The sequence below is a fragment of the Passer domesticus genome, chromosome 17, assembly GCF_036417665.1.
Source record: "Passer domesticus isolate bPasDom1 chromosome 17, bPasDom1.hap1, whole genome shotgun sequence".
NCBI lineage: Eukaryota > Metazoa > Chordata > Aves > Passeriformes > Passeridae > Passer > Passer domesticus.
Window position 1 is genome coordinate 13,301,879 of NC_087490.1, and position 15,641 is coordinate 13,317,519.

The 15,641-nt window shown below is 42.7% G+C and overlaps 1 protein-coding gene and 1 long non-coding RNA gene across 6 annotated transcripts in view; one reads left to right on the plus strand and one right to left on the minus strand.

The window, feature by feature from the left end:
• The window catches only part of TMEM132D (transmembrane protein 132D), a 210,189-nt gene extending 202,354 nt beyond the window's left edge, over positions 1-7,835 (minus strand). The window contains exon 1 of the mRNA XM_064392882.1: positions 7,734-7,835. The gene's annotated coding sequence lies outside the window, so the exon portion shown is untranslated. The remainder of the gene's footprint in view (positions 1-7,733) is intronic.
• A 537-nt stretch (positions 7,836-8,372) lies between these two features.
• LOC135282790 (uncharacterized) overlaps positions 8,373-15,641 on the plus strand; it is a 98,475-nt gene continuing 91,206 nt past the window's right edge. For all 5 annotated transcript variants that reach the window (XR_010348835.1, XR_010348838.1, XR_010348836.1 and 2 more), the window contains exons 1-2: positions 8,373-8,477; positions 13,580-13,639. This is a non-coding gene — a long non-coding RNA (uncharacterized LOC135282790). The remainder of the gene's footprint in view (positions 8,478-13,579; positions 13,640-15,641) is intronic.

The following is a 15,641-nucleotide window of genomic DNA, read 5'->3' on the forward strand; positions in this document are numbered from 1 at the left end:
GAGCTGTAATTATAATTAATTTTAACTTGAGGCAGCACTGATATAATAAAATAGCTCTCACAGAATAACCTTATTTGTTACATGAAAATTCTGTACAATCAAGAAGCCAAAACCTCTGGTGATAGGAAAAGCTTGGTTGTTCTGTTTCTCAAGCAGCATACATGGGAAGAGGAACAATCAAGGTCCATCCTTGCTGGCAAAAACCATAGCTTACAACTGGCAAAAGAAATCTGAAGAATAACCAGGAGCTGTACAGCTCTTCTGAGCTGCATGTAGCTGCTACCAGGAGGAAGATAATCCATCTTGATAAAAAACAACCATCCATTTTAAACTTGCTTGGCAATGAAGATGTTCTTATTTGCATAATGATGGTTATTTGAATATGATGAGAATTTGCCTGAGCGAGACTCAAGCTCAAACACATTCAAATGTGATACAGTCTGTACAATTTTCTCAAGGATTGCAATTTAATACTATTTATCTAATGAAAGAAAAATAAATATTGGCTGTAACATCCCATTATGCTTGAGAGCCAGTTTTAAATTACACTTGAATAAAGTAACTGAGTGTGGGATGTTCACATTTCCTCAGGGATCAGTAACACTTCCCAAATGGTGAGAAACATCCTCCTTTTCTGAGTAGCCTCCATCTCAATAAGGGGACTGCAGAGATAGCACTGACAAAGTGGGGCCTGTTGCACTTCCAGCATTCCCAGCAGCAATGAACTGAACAGCACTGCACCGAGATGGAATCACACCAAGGAATCATAAAGCCAAGTTTAAGGGGGGAAAATACTCAGAGTATTTAAAGACTGGCAAATAATCCTTGACCATATTTATACTAGAAATGACACAGGCGTTTTATCAGAGAGAAGCTTGGCTCATTTTAACCATTTCATAAGGAAACTGTGGCTGGGACATTGTTTGGGATATTCAGAGTGCTCCTTCCAGCTCTCGGAGATGACCAGAAGGGAGAAGTTCCTGTCACTTTCATGTATATTCATAGGTGATTGTGAAAATAGATCTGTCCATAGAGAGGGAAATAACACCACAGTTACAAATATCTACATTTTACACTTCATCTGACACAGACATTGTGACAGCCTCTATTACAGGACTCTGATTTTATTTCTCTGAAAACTGTGGTGAGTTATGGTTCCAAATGAGGGCTTTGCCATTCACACTCCACAAAAAGCACAATAATTTTTGCTGGTTTATTGTAGGAAAACCTCCACATTTTCTCAGGGTATTGGATGCCATCTCTGGCAAGAAATAAAAGATTTTTGATATTTTCAAAAACATAATGCAATGGGAAGCCCAGCCATGAACGGTGATGAATGTGCAGTCACCTTGCAATACATTTTTACCAATGCAAAGCCACCAGCTCTGGCCAGCCCCTGGCTCTTGGTAATTCCAGATGTCAGTGATTTTAGCAAGGATGCACTTTTCTGACTGCAGAGCCATATATTTGTCTTGCCAAACCTGAAATAGCCCAAGACTGGATTCTGTGTTGCAGATGCTGTGGATAATTAACCAGCAAATCCAGCCATGTGAGAGAGATTATTTTATTTGTGTCTTCAAAGGCATAAGAAAAATCATGCCCAAGCTTAGTTCAAAGCCAGTCCTCCTCCTATTAAGTCTATGGGATTCTTTGCTGCTGAAGTTAACCTAAAATGACTTAATTGTTCTAATTATGTCTTGAACAAGATTGTCAAAAAGCTCTGTTCTTGTAAAACAAAGCGTGTGCTTGAGGAACAATTGAACTACCTGAAACTGTGATCTTGAGAAGCTAATAATGCATCTCTAAACCAGAAAAGGATGCAAGCTGGTGTTTTTACTGCAATTCAAATAAAGTGTCTTTTATAAAGTCAGGCTAATTCACTAAGTGAATCACTGATTTTTTACAGTTTGTTTTGGGTTTTTTTGTGATGGCTTGCTCTTCTCCATCTGAGCTTCATGAATTTCCACTATCATCTTGCACTGTGAATCCACCACGTAACAGAAACATCTGCAGCTCTGATTAAAACCCCCAAAATTTTAATGGGAAGTTGCCACCTATGTCAACATGTCCTGATGGAGACTGCCTTCCCTGCACACACAGATGTCCCTACAGCAAACCATCTCAAAAGGGTTCTCACATCAATCCTCTTGCCACAACTTCTGGCTCCTGCCCTCAAAGCTACTTTTGTGTCAACCCAAGTCATCAAAACCAGCAAGCAGGTCATTAATAAAGACAATTACAAATTTACCATTCTTCTAAGTGGAGAAGAAAATGCTTTCCAGTCTAGAGCTTGACTGACATTGTAAAACCATATCAACATGATTTAGATTTTTATTTAGAATGTTCTACAAAAATACTTCCTTGCTTTCCAAACAGGAAAATATTTTGATATTTCAAATATAAGGCATTCAGAGTGGTGAGGAAGTGATCACAGCAACGTTTCTACGTAACGAAGCAAAGTTTGACTCTCTAGGGTTATTATTCACTGAAGCAGCTAGAGATACAAAATTACCAGGCATTTTGTGGTAGCTTTTCCTTTCCTCACACTGGCTTATTTTTGCACTGGGAATGCAGTATTTTGGTGGCAATTTATATGCTAATGATTAAAGTGGTATATAAATTGTATAACTGCATATTAATGAAGAATGAGGGAGTGTAAGTTATGATGCCTTTATGCAGTGCACAGAGAAGCATTTCCTCATCAACTGCTGATATTTAGTTCTTGAACTGGTCCCTAAATCAAAATTCCCATAAGTTGAGTAGAAGTCAATGAAACTGTGTAAGTAAGACAGGAATAAACTTAAACTGAACTTAAGTTCTTGATGACTAAAACATGACTAGAAATGCTTATTGGAAAAAATATTAGGAGATGGCCTCAGTCTCAGAATTAGCAAATCAGATCTCAAGCCTAAATCTTTTTAAGCTGGAGTTGCTGATAACAATTTACTGCTTTTTTGTTCAATTGTTCAGTGCTTGCTGGACAGTTAAAAAACCAGTAATTTCCTCTGTAATCTTGGCATCAAAATATTCACTGAAAAGAGTAACTAGAAATATTGCTCGGGCCATGTCTTTGATTGCTCTTTGCATTAACTCAGGGTCTAGATTGGTGCTGCTCAGTTCCACTGCCAGTACTAATATACAGCTCAATGTGCCTTTCATTTATTCACCCAGTGCATCTGCAAACATCCTGCACAAAAGTATTTCGGGACTGTTTTTGAGGGTAACACCCAAATCACATCGCTGGGGCAATTCAGGCCTAAGCTGCAGTGTCCTGCACAGAGAATAGTTCTGCACATGCTGGGGTGCCCTTCCTCAGGGAACTGAAATCTCCAGGTCTCATGATTTTGTTTTTACGGTTGAATTAGGCAGAACTGATTCAGTCATGTCTCATAGGCAGAAACATGATGACAACTTGAGCATTTTGCTGTTGAGCTAGAGGGGTTTATTCACATGGCACAATTTTAAGGTAGCTCATCCATTATACAGGGAAAACATAAATATTTTATTCATATTAAGTAATTTTTAGAGCCTGGTTGAGGTTCTGGTATCCCAGGATCCGTTAAGGTAACTGGATGGAATGACTTGTCCTGCTGCTGCCCCATAATGAATACCTGAGCATCCTTTCCCCAGCATTTCCTGCACTCAGACACAAGCTGCCTTTGCTGTCAGTTACTCATTTACTGAGAATCCAGCCCAGATGTCAGCACACAGAGTGAATTTCTGCTGAGCTCCAGCAGCCAGCCCTGCTCTCCTGTGCTGATACCAAAACCTGTGCTGGGGCACACACATGGCTGCAGTTATTGCCCTGGGGGCACTGAGAGCACGGCTTCAGACGCTGCACAAAATAAAGGGAATGCTCCAGCAGTTTGACTGATCTGAATTTTTTTAAAAGCCTATAGGGAAACTCTTTTTTTGGAAAAGTAATATGATAATCCTTTGCTTTGAAAAGTTCTAGGTCAGTCTGGGGAGATGGTGGCTGGTTAAGATAAAACAAAAAATAACGTTTTTCTCCTGTTGTTTTCCCAATTAATTCAACACATGGATAAATCCTTTCTTGACTTCTGTTATGAATTAATCTCAAGGATCTTGCTGTATATTCAAATTATACAGATAAAGAAGTTGGCTAATATCTCTACCCACTGCAAGGTAAGACACACAGGTCATTCCTGGTGTGCTCTCGTGCTGGAGCCTTTGGAGAGTGCCACGCAGCCTCCCAGGACAGCAATTCCAGGGCATTGTCCCTACTGCCATGCTGGTCACCAGGAAAAGACACTGAAGTTTTTGCAGCAGTTTGCTTCCATTTTATCTTGCTCTGTGCAGGCTGCTGTCAATCTGATAATGGAGGAAGCCGTATGGGATATTGCAGTGATTATTTTTTTGTCAGGTAAATGCTTCAGGTAGCAAAACAACAACAACAGTTAAGTGTCGAATACTTTTCATTTGATTTAACATGAAAAGATCACTTCAACCAAAAAGCTGCAGAAAGCAGATAACTCCCCCTTCATGATGGCAAAGTAACAAAAGCCTGGGAAGGAGGCTGGGCTGCCAGGCAAAAGGGCACACTGGGGCTGATTTAACTGTCATCTAATAAATTCCATATAATTTTGCATCTGTACCTCCTGGACAAATTACAGTATAATCTACATCAATCATGTGAACTTAAAAAAAGAAAAAAGCTTGAGTTCCACAGCCTTTAACTGCATTACTTTCAAACCTACATCTGTGCATGGACGCTGAGAATAACAATCTCTGTTCAATCCCATGTGGGTACAAAAGTGAACTGAAGGACTGGATTTATGTAAGCAGTATATGGACAATTAGTCCTTCCCTCTTCTAATGTTGGGGTTTTTTTAATACAGACAATGGACATCACCACAAATACCTTTATTACTCCATATGCATACTCCAATATGCAATATTTTTTCAGAAGAACCTACACGTTCATTCAGGCTAAGACATGCAAAAAACCTCTTATGGGCTAGAAGAAAAAAAACAGAGGCATGAAAGAAAGAATAGTAATAAAAACCACATTTCTACATTTTCTAGCTCATTAGAAGAAAAAATAATTCCAAATGAAAAACTGTATTTTACACAGGCTCAATTTCAGTCTTACAGAAAATCATAGATTAACAACACAAAGGAAGCATGGATTTGATTTTTTATATTGTTCCCTCATCAATTCCTAAATTAAGCCTTGATAGAGTCCCTTTAATAAACCTGATCATTTGAACTAATCTTTTAAAAGCAAAGAGTGAAAAAACCAACGTTCTCCTATGAAATTTATATTCACAGAAAAAAGTAGTATATTAGGCTTCAAATTTCATTTTGTGTCTATCCTCTGGGACAGAAGTAATTGTGAAAATATTTACTCATATGAATATTCCTGCTGAATTTAATGCCTAAAATTAACTCAGATGTTTTCAACATGATGGTTTTCATTGGGATGTAAATGTATGCAAGTAAACCAAGATGCACTTTGTTCCTGTCTCAAGCAGCAGCCCTTTGCATGGAAATAGGCTGGAGCATTAACCAGAAAATGAAAGGGATGAGGGGAGGTGTGCAGCACTTCCTGATGAGCCCAGGAGATTTTGTAAAGCCAATGAACTGAAATACTTCCAGACAAATTGACTAAAATCTTAACTGCTTATTCAATTATGGATAACTGAGAGTGTGCAGCAAACACTCAGGAGTTTCAGTGCATTTGAAGTTATTACCTTTAATTATGTCTCAGAAGTCTATTCCAGCACAATGAATTTCTGGGAAAAAATATTCCAAATCTATCCCTCATACAAAAGCAGTTTGATCAACAGTTGTGCTGTGGAGGATTTGCTCCTTTTTGAATGTGTGTGCTTGGAATTTTTGGAAGAAAAATTATTAGCAAAACAGTTCATTTTAATAGTAAAATAGTTCAGTTTAAGGGTGTGAAAAAAGTCTGTTACTCTCCAAGCAGTTAAATTCTTATCTTTTTCTTTATGATGCAATATCTGCCTCAGTCAACAGTTACACTGCTAAATAGTACCATGCTGAAAGAAAACCGATTTCCCATATGTTTTTGGAACAGAGATCAGATAAATCTAATTCCTTCTGTCAGAAGAATACATCATGGATTTCTAGGGATCAGCACCACTGGGGCTGAGAAGAGGAGGTAATCAGTCTTCCAGAAAATGAGGTAGTGACAGAGTGAGGCATAATGGTTTGAAACTGAAAGAGGGTGGATTTGGATCAGATATTAGGAAGAAATCCTCCCCTGGCAGGGTGGGCAGGGCTGGCACAGGGTGCCCAGAGCAGCTGGGGCTGCCCTGGATCCCTGGCAGTGCCCAAGGCCAGGCTGGGCACTGGGGCTGGAGCACCTGGGACAGTGGGAGGTGTCCCCTCCATGGCAGGGGTGGCACTGGGTGGGCTTTGAGGTCCCTCCAACCCAAACCATTCCATACATCTGTGATAAATGTCATGGTTTCTCTTCCTAGTCAAGGCTCATCCACCTTCATTTAAACTGTACTGCTGGTTAGAAATCAATGTCAGTGTGTGTGATATTTGAAGTGAATGCTAACTTCAGCAGAACCACTGAAATGAAAAGGAGGAAGGCAGACAAAAAATCCAGGGATGGGACAGAGTATTCTGTTAATAAGTAAACTAACAGAAGAAAAGGTCAAGAGGAAACAAATGCTTGTAGCCAGCTCTCTCTCCTTCCTTCAGCCTTTGCAGGGTTTCTTGGAGAGGCCAGCAGTGGCACAGGTGTGACACAGATGTGACATTGCTGATCTCTGTGTTCAGAGCAGCAGTGCTGCTGTGCACTCGTGCCTTTCAGCCTCAGCCACCTCACACAAGGCATCAGCTCCCCTTGTGTCAGCTTTGTTGTGATAAAGTTGGATCCTCTACAGACTTCCTCATAAATTTACAATAAATTACAGTTTGTATTACACCATAGATAAGTCTTCCACTGTATAAAATGAGAAAACAAAAGGTCTAGCCTAATATGAGCGAAATTCTTATGTGGTGTGGCCTGTGTTATTTCACGGTCTGTTAAACAGGTAAGTGAAATATACATTTAGGTTGTGCTATGGATATTCTTTAGCACACAACTCCAACAGCAAATAGAAACAGCTCTATAAAATCAGATAATCTGATAAATCTGATAAACCTGATATTCAGTATAATGCTGGTTTTGAGGGACATGCCTCAAACAAAACCCACTGTCAGTTCAAACCCCAGTGCCAGCACACCCATACAAATACAGAAGGAGTGCAGGCATTTTCTCAGCATTGTTGAGAGCAGCTAATTCTGGCTGCCTGGTGTAGTTTTCTTTCTCTACAAAGCCCACTCATTGTTCTGAGCTCTGCTCCTTGCCCAGCCCCACAGGTCATTCACCTTGGCAGTGCCAGGCCAAATACCAAAGCTAGGAAACGCTTTCCTTATGTCAGTGTTAAAGTTGGATAGTTCAACATCCTGAACATATCTAATAAAATTTTAAATGGTTTCTTACTCCTTCTTTTCTGGAACAGCTCTGCTATTATCAATATGCAATTTTCCCTCAGCTTCTAGTGTATGGAAATGCCAATGCCAAGCTGGGCAGGTACTCACAGGTATCCCCGGGGATACCTCCTTCCCTGCTCCAGGACCTCCATCCTCCTCCCACGCAGGTGTGAGAGGCAGCTCCCACCTGCAATCCCCTCCCAAGGGAATGGGATGTTTGCAGCTCCCAGCCCAACGTCCCTGCGGAGATCCCAGCTCACCTCACGCCTCTGCCCGAGTGCCCGCCATGTCGCTGCCTCCCTCATGGATCCGCGGCTCATTCCGGGCGCTCCAGGTGAGCAGGGCTCGCACCAGGGAGCTCATCTCACGGCTGGCACCGTGTCCCTCAGCCTGCCCTGAGCCCTGGCACTGTGTTCCTGAGCCTGCCCTGAGCCCTGGCAGTGCCCATGGGTGCCCAGACCCCTGGCCGGCCGAGGGCCATGAGGGGCCATGAGGGGCCGTGAGGGGCCGTGAGGGCCATGAGGGGCCATGAGGGGCCGTGAGGGGCCATGAGGGCCGTGAGGGCTGTGAGGGGCCGTGAGGGGCCATGAGGGCCGTGAGGGCTGTGAGGGGACGTGAGGGGCCGTGAGGGGCCGTGAGGGGCCGTGAGGGGCCGTGAGGGACCGTGAGGGGCCGTGAGGGCCATGAGGGGCCGTGAGGGGCCGTGAGGGGCCGTGAGGGGCCGTGAGGGGCCGTGAGGGCTGTGAGGACTGTGAGGGGCCGTGAGGGGCCGTGAGGGGCCGTGAGGGGCCGTGAGGGGCCATGAGGGCCGTGAGGGGCCGTGAGGGGCCGTGAGGGCTGTGAGGGCTGTGAGGGGCCGTGAGGGGCCATGAGGGGCCGTGAGGGGCCATGAGGGCCGTGAGGGGCCGTGAGGGCTGCCCGCGCTCAGGGCCTGACGGGCGTGAGGGGTCCCGGCTGAGGAAGCCCCGGACAGTAGGATGGCCCCTCCAGTTTGCCTCCACCAGGTAACGATGAGCCTGCAGTGCTGGCTGGGCAGCAGGAAGGAATCCTCTCTTTGGTTTTACCCGCCGGGTGAGCAGGAGTGGCGGGGCTGACTGCGTGCCCACCTGTGGGGAAGCCAGCCCGGCGAGGCCGACATGGCGCCCGTCGGTCGGTGCCGGTCTGAGCTCACTCTGCGAGGGCAGACACTACAATCAGCTCGTGGTTCCCTCGTGGGTTCTTTTGTCTTTAAAACGTCCTTTTGGCCTGTTGGTAGAGTCACGTTTTATGGTTCTGGTTCTACTTCTTCTTTGCCGAAGTAGATTTCAATTAAATGGGAATTAAATTAGCGTTTCTGTTTTCCTTCTACTTCGACAGTCCAAGAGCAGTTCTTAGTGGAATGACCATTTCTTACTGGTATGCCAAGGCTTTCTTCCTGAGTAGCTGGGTAACTAGCAAGTTCTGAGATGTGTTCTTAGTAAGATACAGTGTAAGCATCCCAGGAGAGAAGGCTGTACTTGAGTGGATGGTGTCAAAATGGTGTGAAACTTCAAAGCTGTTCTCTTTTCTTCGTGTGTAACTACTGCTCTGTGAGATCTCGTAACAGACAGCCCTTACAGATATGGCTTGGTGCTGCATGTGCATGTACAATAGAAATAGAAAGCTCCAGCAGCCCTAGTGTTTGTTTTTAGACTGCTGGCATCACAGACAGTTTTTGTGTATTACACAACAGGAAAGTCTAGACTCAAAACTTAAGATCTTCTAAAAAATAAGCAATTTTAACCTGAATTGCAATCATGCTATTTAGTCATATGGTGGCTGTAAGTGGTAAATAAAAGATTCCCCACTGAGAGAACTCCCTGAGAGCATCCTGAGTGCAATCACCTCTAGGACAAAAAGTCCTCAGGCAGCCTTGGGATGCTGACCCTCTGATTCTAGACGTGCACCCTTAATTAATTCCTATTTCTGCTCAATAAGGTTTTTACAGCTGATAACTATCTAGTTAGTGTGCTGCTTGGCAGCACTGCAAATGAGCAAATTAAGCATAGTGCTTCTTCCTAAGTAATTGCCATTTAATCCTGATTTTAAAAGAAGCAGTAGTGATTGGAAAGCAGCTTTAATTTTGTTAATGCAAAGTTATCTTTTGGGGAAATAAATCACACAGAACATGAAAGAGAGTAGGTTTAGATTAGATATTATGAAGAATTTTGTTACTGTGAGGGTGGGCAGGCCCTGGCACAGGTGCCCAGAGCAGCTGTGGCTGCCCCTGGATCCCTGGCAGTGCCCCAGGCCAGGTTTGATTGAGCTTGGAACAGCCTGGGACAGTGGGAGGTGTCCCTGCCATGGCAGGGGTGGGACGGGATGAATTTTAACCCTCCCAACACAAACAATTCTATAATTCTATGATATTTTATTTACTTTATGAATTTTTATATATCTGCTTGGGAGTGAGAGACTAGTATGTTAACAAAAATTAACTCTATCTGTACTGAAAATGAGATACAACCTGCTGCTCATCTGTTTGGGCTTCAGATTTCATCGGGAGAGTTTTTGGAAGGGGCTGACCATCTATAAAAGCAGCCAAACCATCTTGTCTGGTAAAATGTTCATCTGCAGTAAATGGAAGGCAGAAAATACCAAAGCTAGGAAATGCTTTCCTTATGCCAGTGTTAAAGCTGGGTAATCCAACAGCCTGAACATACCTAATAAAATCTTAAATGGTTTCTTATTCCTTCTTTTCTGGAACAACTCTGCTATCATCAATATGCAATTTTCCCTCAGCTTCTAATATATGGAAATGTCAATAATGCCTCATTCTCTAAAACACATCAGACACTTTGAAATTGCATTTCGGTTCATAAAAGTGTGCTTGAGCTGATAAACAACAGCTGTGGAACAGGTTCTGTTGGATCAAAACAAAAGGTGATTTTCTTCTTATTGACCAAAGGTCTTAAGAAATAGGCCTGCCTTCTGAGACTTCATTTTTTGTCAACGAAGTTTTGAAAGCTGATTGTCATGGTAAATCTTGGGTTTAAAGTTGTTTAGAGAAAGAATGGATCTGTTCTTTAACTGACCTCTCTGTTCTGAAATATTTTGGTGTTCTAGGGCAGAACAGATGAAACATTTATCTCCTTTTGCTCTTCCCCTGTCTTAGTTCTGTTAGACGTGCACAGAGTAGGATTAACATCATCTTTAAAAGGAAAATGAACTTACCCTGCCTACTCTGCACCTCTAAGACAGTGCTAAGAGGCTGTAGGTGAGTTTTGAGATCCAATTTCCCCTAAATAAATAATAAAAACACGTATTTCCAGCTTATTCTGGCTTTTTGGAGTTTAGCTCCAAGTCTGAGAACATGAGTTTTTCTTTTCCTAGGGATGTCTTCTAAGAATAATACTTTCCTTTGTCTGAAGAAATATCTTTTGACATATAAGGGACTTCAGGGAAAAAAAAGTACAGGAACAGTAAATGTTTTGTTCTTCATGTCCTAAAATAGCTTTGCACTTTCTTTCAAATGCTTACTACAAGTTAGAAAGTCTTGACTATCTCAACATTGTATTTCAAAATTAATAAGTAATTAATCAGTATATAAGCAGTGCATGGATTTGTTGTGGGAACGAGATGTTTCCAGCAGGTGTGTTCTGTTTTTGCATAACTCAAGTTGATGCACACTGCTTGATTACCTATCAGTAGTGTGACCAGTGGAACACTGGAAGCAATAAATACAATCTCAGTGTGCTTGGTTTGGACATGAATGGAAACAGTGCAGGGGCTGCCCTGTGGTCACTGCCCAGGGCAAGGCACAGAAAGAGGCTGAGTTCAGATACAGGGTTATCAGCTGAGCTGTAAAATGTGAGCAGTGATGGCCTCTTGCATGGCACACGAGATGGACCAGGCTTTTTTATAGTCAGGAAAATTTAAGCAACTTTTTTCAATAAATTTAAGTCTCAGTTGTCAGGAATCAGTTTTTTGTATGTCCCAGCTTGCAAATTGGCAGTTCCAGATGAAAACAAATAGTTGGCATATTAATGATAAATATCCACAGGTAACTTTTCATTACCAGGAAATAATGACATTTTTCACTATTGACTGCATCCTGCAGAGCAGGATCTCTAAAACTTGTGAGCCATCATTCTGCTTTTTGTGTGCATGTAGTTTTCATTATTAATTAACTGCACTCAAGTAAAGGCTCAAGTCGTCTCACAGGAGCACTGAAGGCTTTGTAGAAATCAGAACTGTGCCATCTGGGACAAACACTGCCATTATATTGGATTTAAGTGGGTGTAAGTAGTTATACCAAAGTGCAAAGCTCTGGTAAATCAAGAGTTTAAGTTGATTTACTTAGTATGGAAAGCTGAGGGCTCAGTGGACTTAGGAAGGTTACTCTTGGATTTCCCTTTGGAGAAGCTCTGTCCAATCTGCAGAGATCCAGTGTTTAGATGTCAGAGCCAAATAGCCCCTGTTCTTTTAATCTAATATCTGGGGGTCACCCAAAAGTGAGGGTCTGCAGGGGTAAAACACCAGTGCCCAGCAGCTGACAGCTCGGCCAAGGGGGCCAGTCAGACCTTGCTGTGCTGTGTCCCTGCTGCTCCCCACACCAAACCCCAGCTCACAAAGAGCCGCAGCTGGAGCCTCCCTGGCTGGGAGGGGAGGGCTGCAATGGCTCCCTGGGGCTCCAGCAGCTGCAATCCACAGCAACAGCCTGGGTGCAGCCCGGGGTGCTGCACAGGGCTGGGGAGTCTGCTGCTGGGCCCTCCCCCTGTTTGCTGCCTGTGCAACTTTCTGTTGCAGCGGTGCAAGCTATTCCTCATAAGCGTGTATCTGGTAGGAACTTACCCCTCAGCTGCTTTCAAACACCCTGAGAATATTCTCATGGACAAGCTGGAAAACAGTGTTTGATGTTAATGGTACAAGTTCAGGGATGAAGTAATGGTAAACAAATTAATTTTTAAAACCTGAAATAATTGCCTAAGTCAATTCTGTTTACTAATGCATTTATTTGGCTTTCTGATTAAAATGTCGCATGAACTTTAATGCTTTATTGCCTTTTATTTTAGCACACATTATATTGTGTGGTAGCGTTTTCAATTATAGAGATGTAGTCTTGTATTAATTTGGATATCTCACTTCAGTAATTAAAAGAAAGCTTCTTTTCTGTTTTCCTTAATAGCCCTTCTGAGTCTGCCTTTATTTCTGGTGCAATTATTTTGGTTTTTGACGTGCAGGGATCTGATTTTCCACTCCAGCCATGACAGCATTGCCTGGTTCCATATTCAGAGCTTTAAAAGGATATTTCATGTGAGAGCTGCCTTAAGTGCTGCTGTGTCATTTGGACGTTGGTGCTGTACCTCCAACAGCCCCGTGGGATTCACCCAGATTTACCGTGCTGCATTCACAGCTGTGTATTCATGAATCAGAAGGCATTCAAAGCAGGCTGGGGAAAGGCAGGAATGCAGGGGAGCTCCAGAGCACATTCCTCTCTTAGTGGTGGGAAATGGCAGCTGTAAATACTGCTGACTGAGCCTCCTCCCTGCTCCTGGCAGGCCTCTAGCCCTGGTTTAAGATGCTCTGACATCTAATTCCAAGTGTTGTGCGCTGCTTTACAAGGAGTACTAACAAATGGTAGCTATTTACTAAATGAAGTGGTTGTCACTTCAGTATCCAAAAAGCTTAATGGAGTAAATAGCAATATTCATGTGTGATTGCCAGGGGAAAATCCTAATCACAAACTGGGAAATCAGAATAACCAGACTCAATTTGTGTCTGATGCTGGGCAGCCTTGAGCAGGACACATAAGGGGTAATGTTTAAAAATTCTGAATATAAATACACACTTGAAAAAAAATAGCAGGAGATTGGATTTTGTCAGTCTGCACCTGGAAAACTGGTGTGATGATAGTGGCCTGCCTTGCAAGGGTTTTATTCGAGGCTTTGAAAGATTTTTTAATATCAACTAGATATGCAGTTGGGTTGCCTCGCTGGCTTTTCTTCCGGAACCAAAGAACTGTCCCTCAAAAATAACGGGAAAAAAAGAATGATGGGAGATTTACTTTGACCTGACAATTAAATTTATTTGAAAATCACCCTAGAAACATAAGAAGATATTAATATTTAACTTCTTTCTCTCACAGAACCACTTTCAGAAGTACAAGGGAAGTGAAGGAAAAATGTTTACAAACTTTGGTGAAAAGGTAAGAGTTGCTTTTGCCAAAGGCTCTTTACATATTTATTAAAGAGTTCTTGGAGATGGTCTTATGTTATTCACATGCTTAAGTACCACACGTAAGAAACCAGAATTTGGATTGACAACTCTTTGCCTAAGACCAATGCAGAACATCTGACATTTCTGACCTTCAGCCTAAGAAGGTCTTTTGGTCATGTTGCCTATCACTTTTTCTCCTTGTAAAAATCCTCGTAATGGTGTTTTCAGAAGTAAGTTCTCATTGGTAAACAATATTTTGGAAATTTGAAGAAATATTTACTTTTTCTGCCAAACCAGCTGGGTGGTTGAGTAAACAAATTTAATTATCTTTAAAGTCTTTTAGATTTCTAATAAATATCTGCTTTCTTTTCTATTCATGATAAAAGCTGGAACACTGTATTATTAGGAAAGAGCTATGCATGCAACATTTGTCACTCATTTCGTTGGGAAGCACAAATCTTTGGCAGCAGCCTAAATCATTGCTAAAAATGAAGTTGCCTTGCACTTTATCAGTTTATATAGTGATGGATCCTAGCAAACTTCTGCTGTCACTGAAATTCACAATTTCAAAGTCCATCAGCTTAGGAGGCAAAGGAAAGAAAGACTGAAGTAGATATTTGCTTTTTGCCTGTCTCTGCAGGCTCTTTGCCCGTCTCTCAGTCCTAACAGAATCTAGAAGAATAGAACGATTATGGTGAATATTTGCTGAAAACGAAGTTGTTATGGGAGGGCTTTGAGCAGTGCTCGGTACATCAATCCCCGGGTAAATAAGGGTAAAAAGGGCGAGTGAGAAGATGAGAGCGCTGCTGTGTGCTGAGCGTGCAGACAGTTCCAGCACAGTGAGTGACCCGCTCAGTGCCAGTGCTCTGCCACTGGCGGGCAGGGGCACAAGGCATGGCCAGCAAAACCATCCTGGGCACCAGAGCCTGAGCTGCAGAGGCTAGCAGTCACTTCAAGCTCTGCTCGGCTGAGTCATGCCTTTCTCCTTCCCCGCTCCTCAGAGGAACTGCGGCTGCTTCTGCTGCTGAGAGGGAGAAGAGCAGCCTCAGCACAGGGCCCGGCCGAGCCTCCAGATGTGCCCCAGGTGTGCTCCTGACATCTGAAACCTCGCCGTGCCACTGACCCTCCCCTTGCACAGCATCTTCTGTGGGATCTGCACTCGCAGGGGAGGGCTCTGCTTTTCCCTCTGAAGCTGAGCTGGGGTTTTGCCTGATCATTCCATATGTTGTGTATTCTGGACCATCCCCATCACAGATGTTTCTCTCCACGCATTAAAATTGGGTTTCAGTTCATTCGGCTTCAGCACTTGACTTTAAAAGCCAAACAAATCAAATCCTTTTCTTGAGGGTATAATGCATCATTTTCCCCTCTTTGACTGTGTATTATCTTCTTTTACATCTGATCACATCATCAAAATCTAACTTCCTGCATCTGTGCTGGCTAATTAGTGCCTTGGCTTTAAACCTCCTCCCATCAAAAATATACACTTTTCAAACTAGTCAGTATTTTTATTTATTTTATACAAAGTGTTCTGAGCATATTTAATGAGAAGAGGAAGAGTGCTGGTTTCTCTAAATTGGACATGCCAAAGAAGAGTGAAAAGATTATGGGATGTAGAAACAAAGAAAGCAGTGAGTTGGGGGGAAAAAGAAATAAAAGGAGCTATAGGTCATTGTTTCTGTGGCCAGAGTATATTCAAATGTTACAGGCTGGTGGCAGTGTTAAAGACCATGCTGTTCTGGTGTCTGAGTAATGCCTTTTGAATGACTGCAGCCACGGCCATGAGGAAACCTGTATTGCACTGATGAAAATCAGTGAGAGTTTTCCTGTGGAAAAAAAGTAGCAAGGATGGGCAAAATGGAAGCAAAAAGCTACAATGGGGCAATGCATGTAAAGGAGATGGAGAATTTTAACAGTAGCCAGCAGAGTTTTCCATGCATGTGCTCTCATTTGCAGCATTACCTTTTTTAAGGTAAACAATGTGATATTAC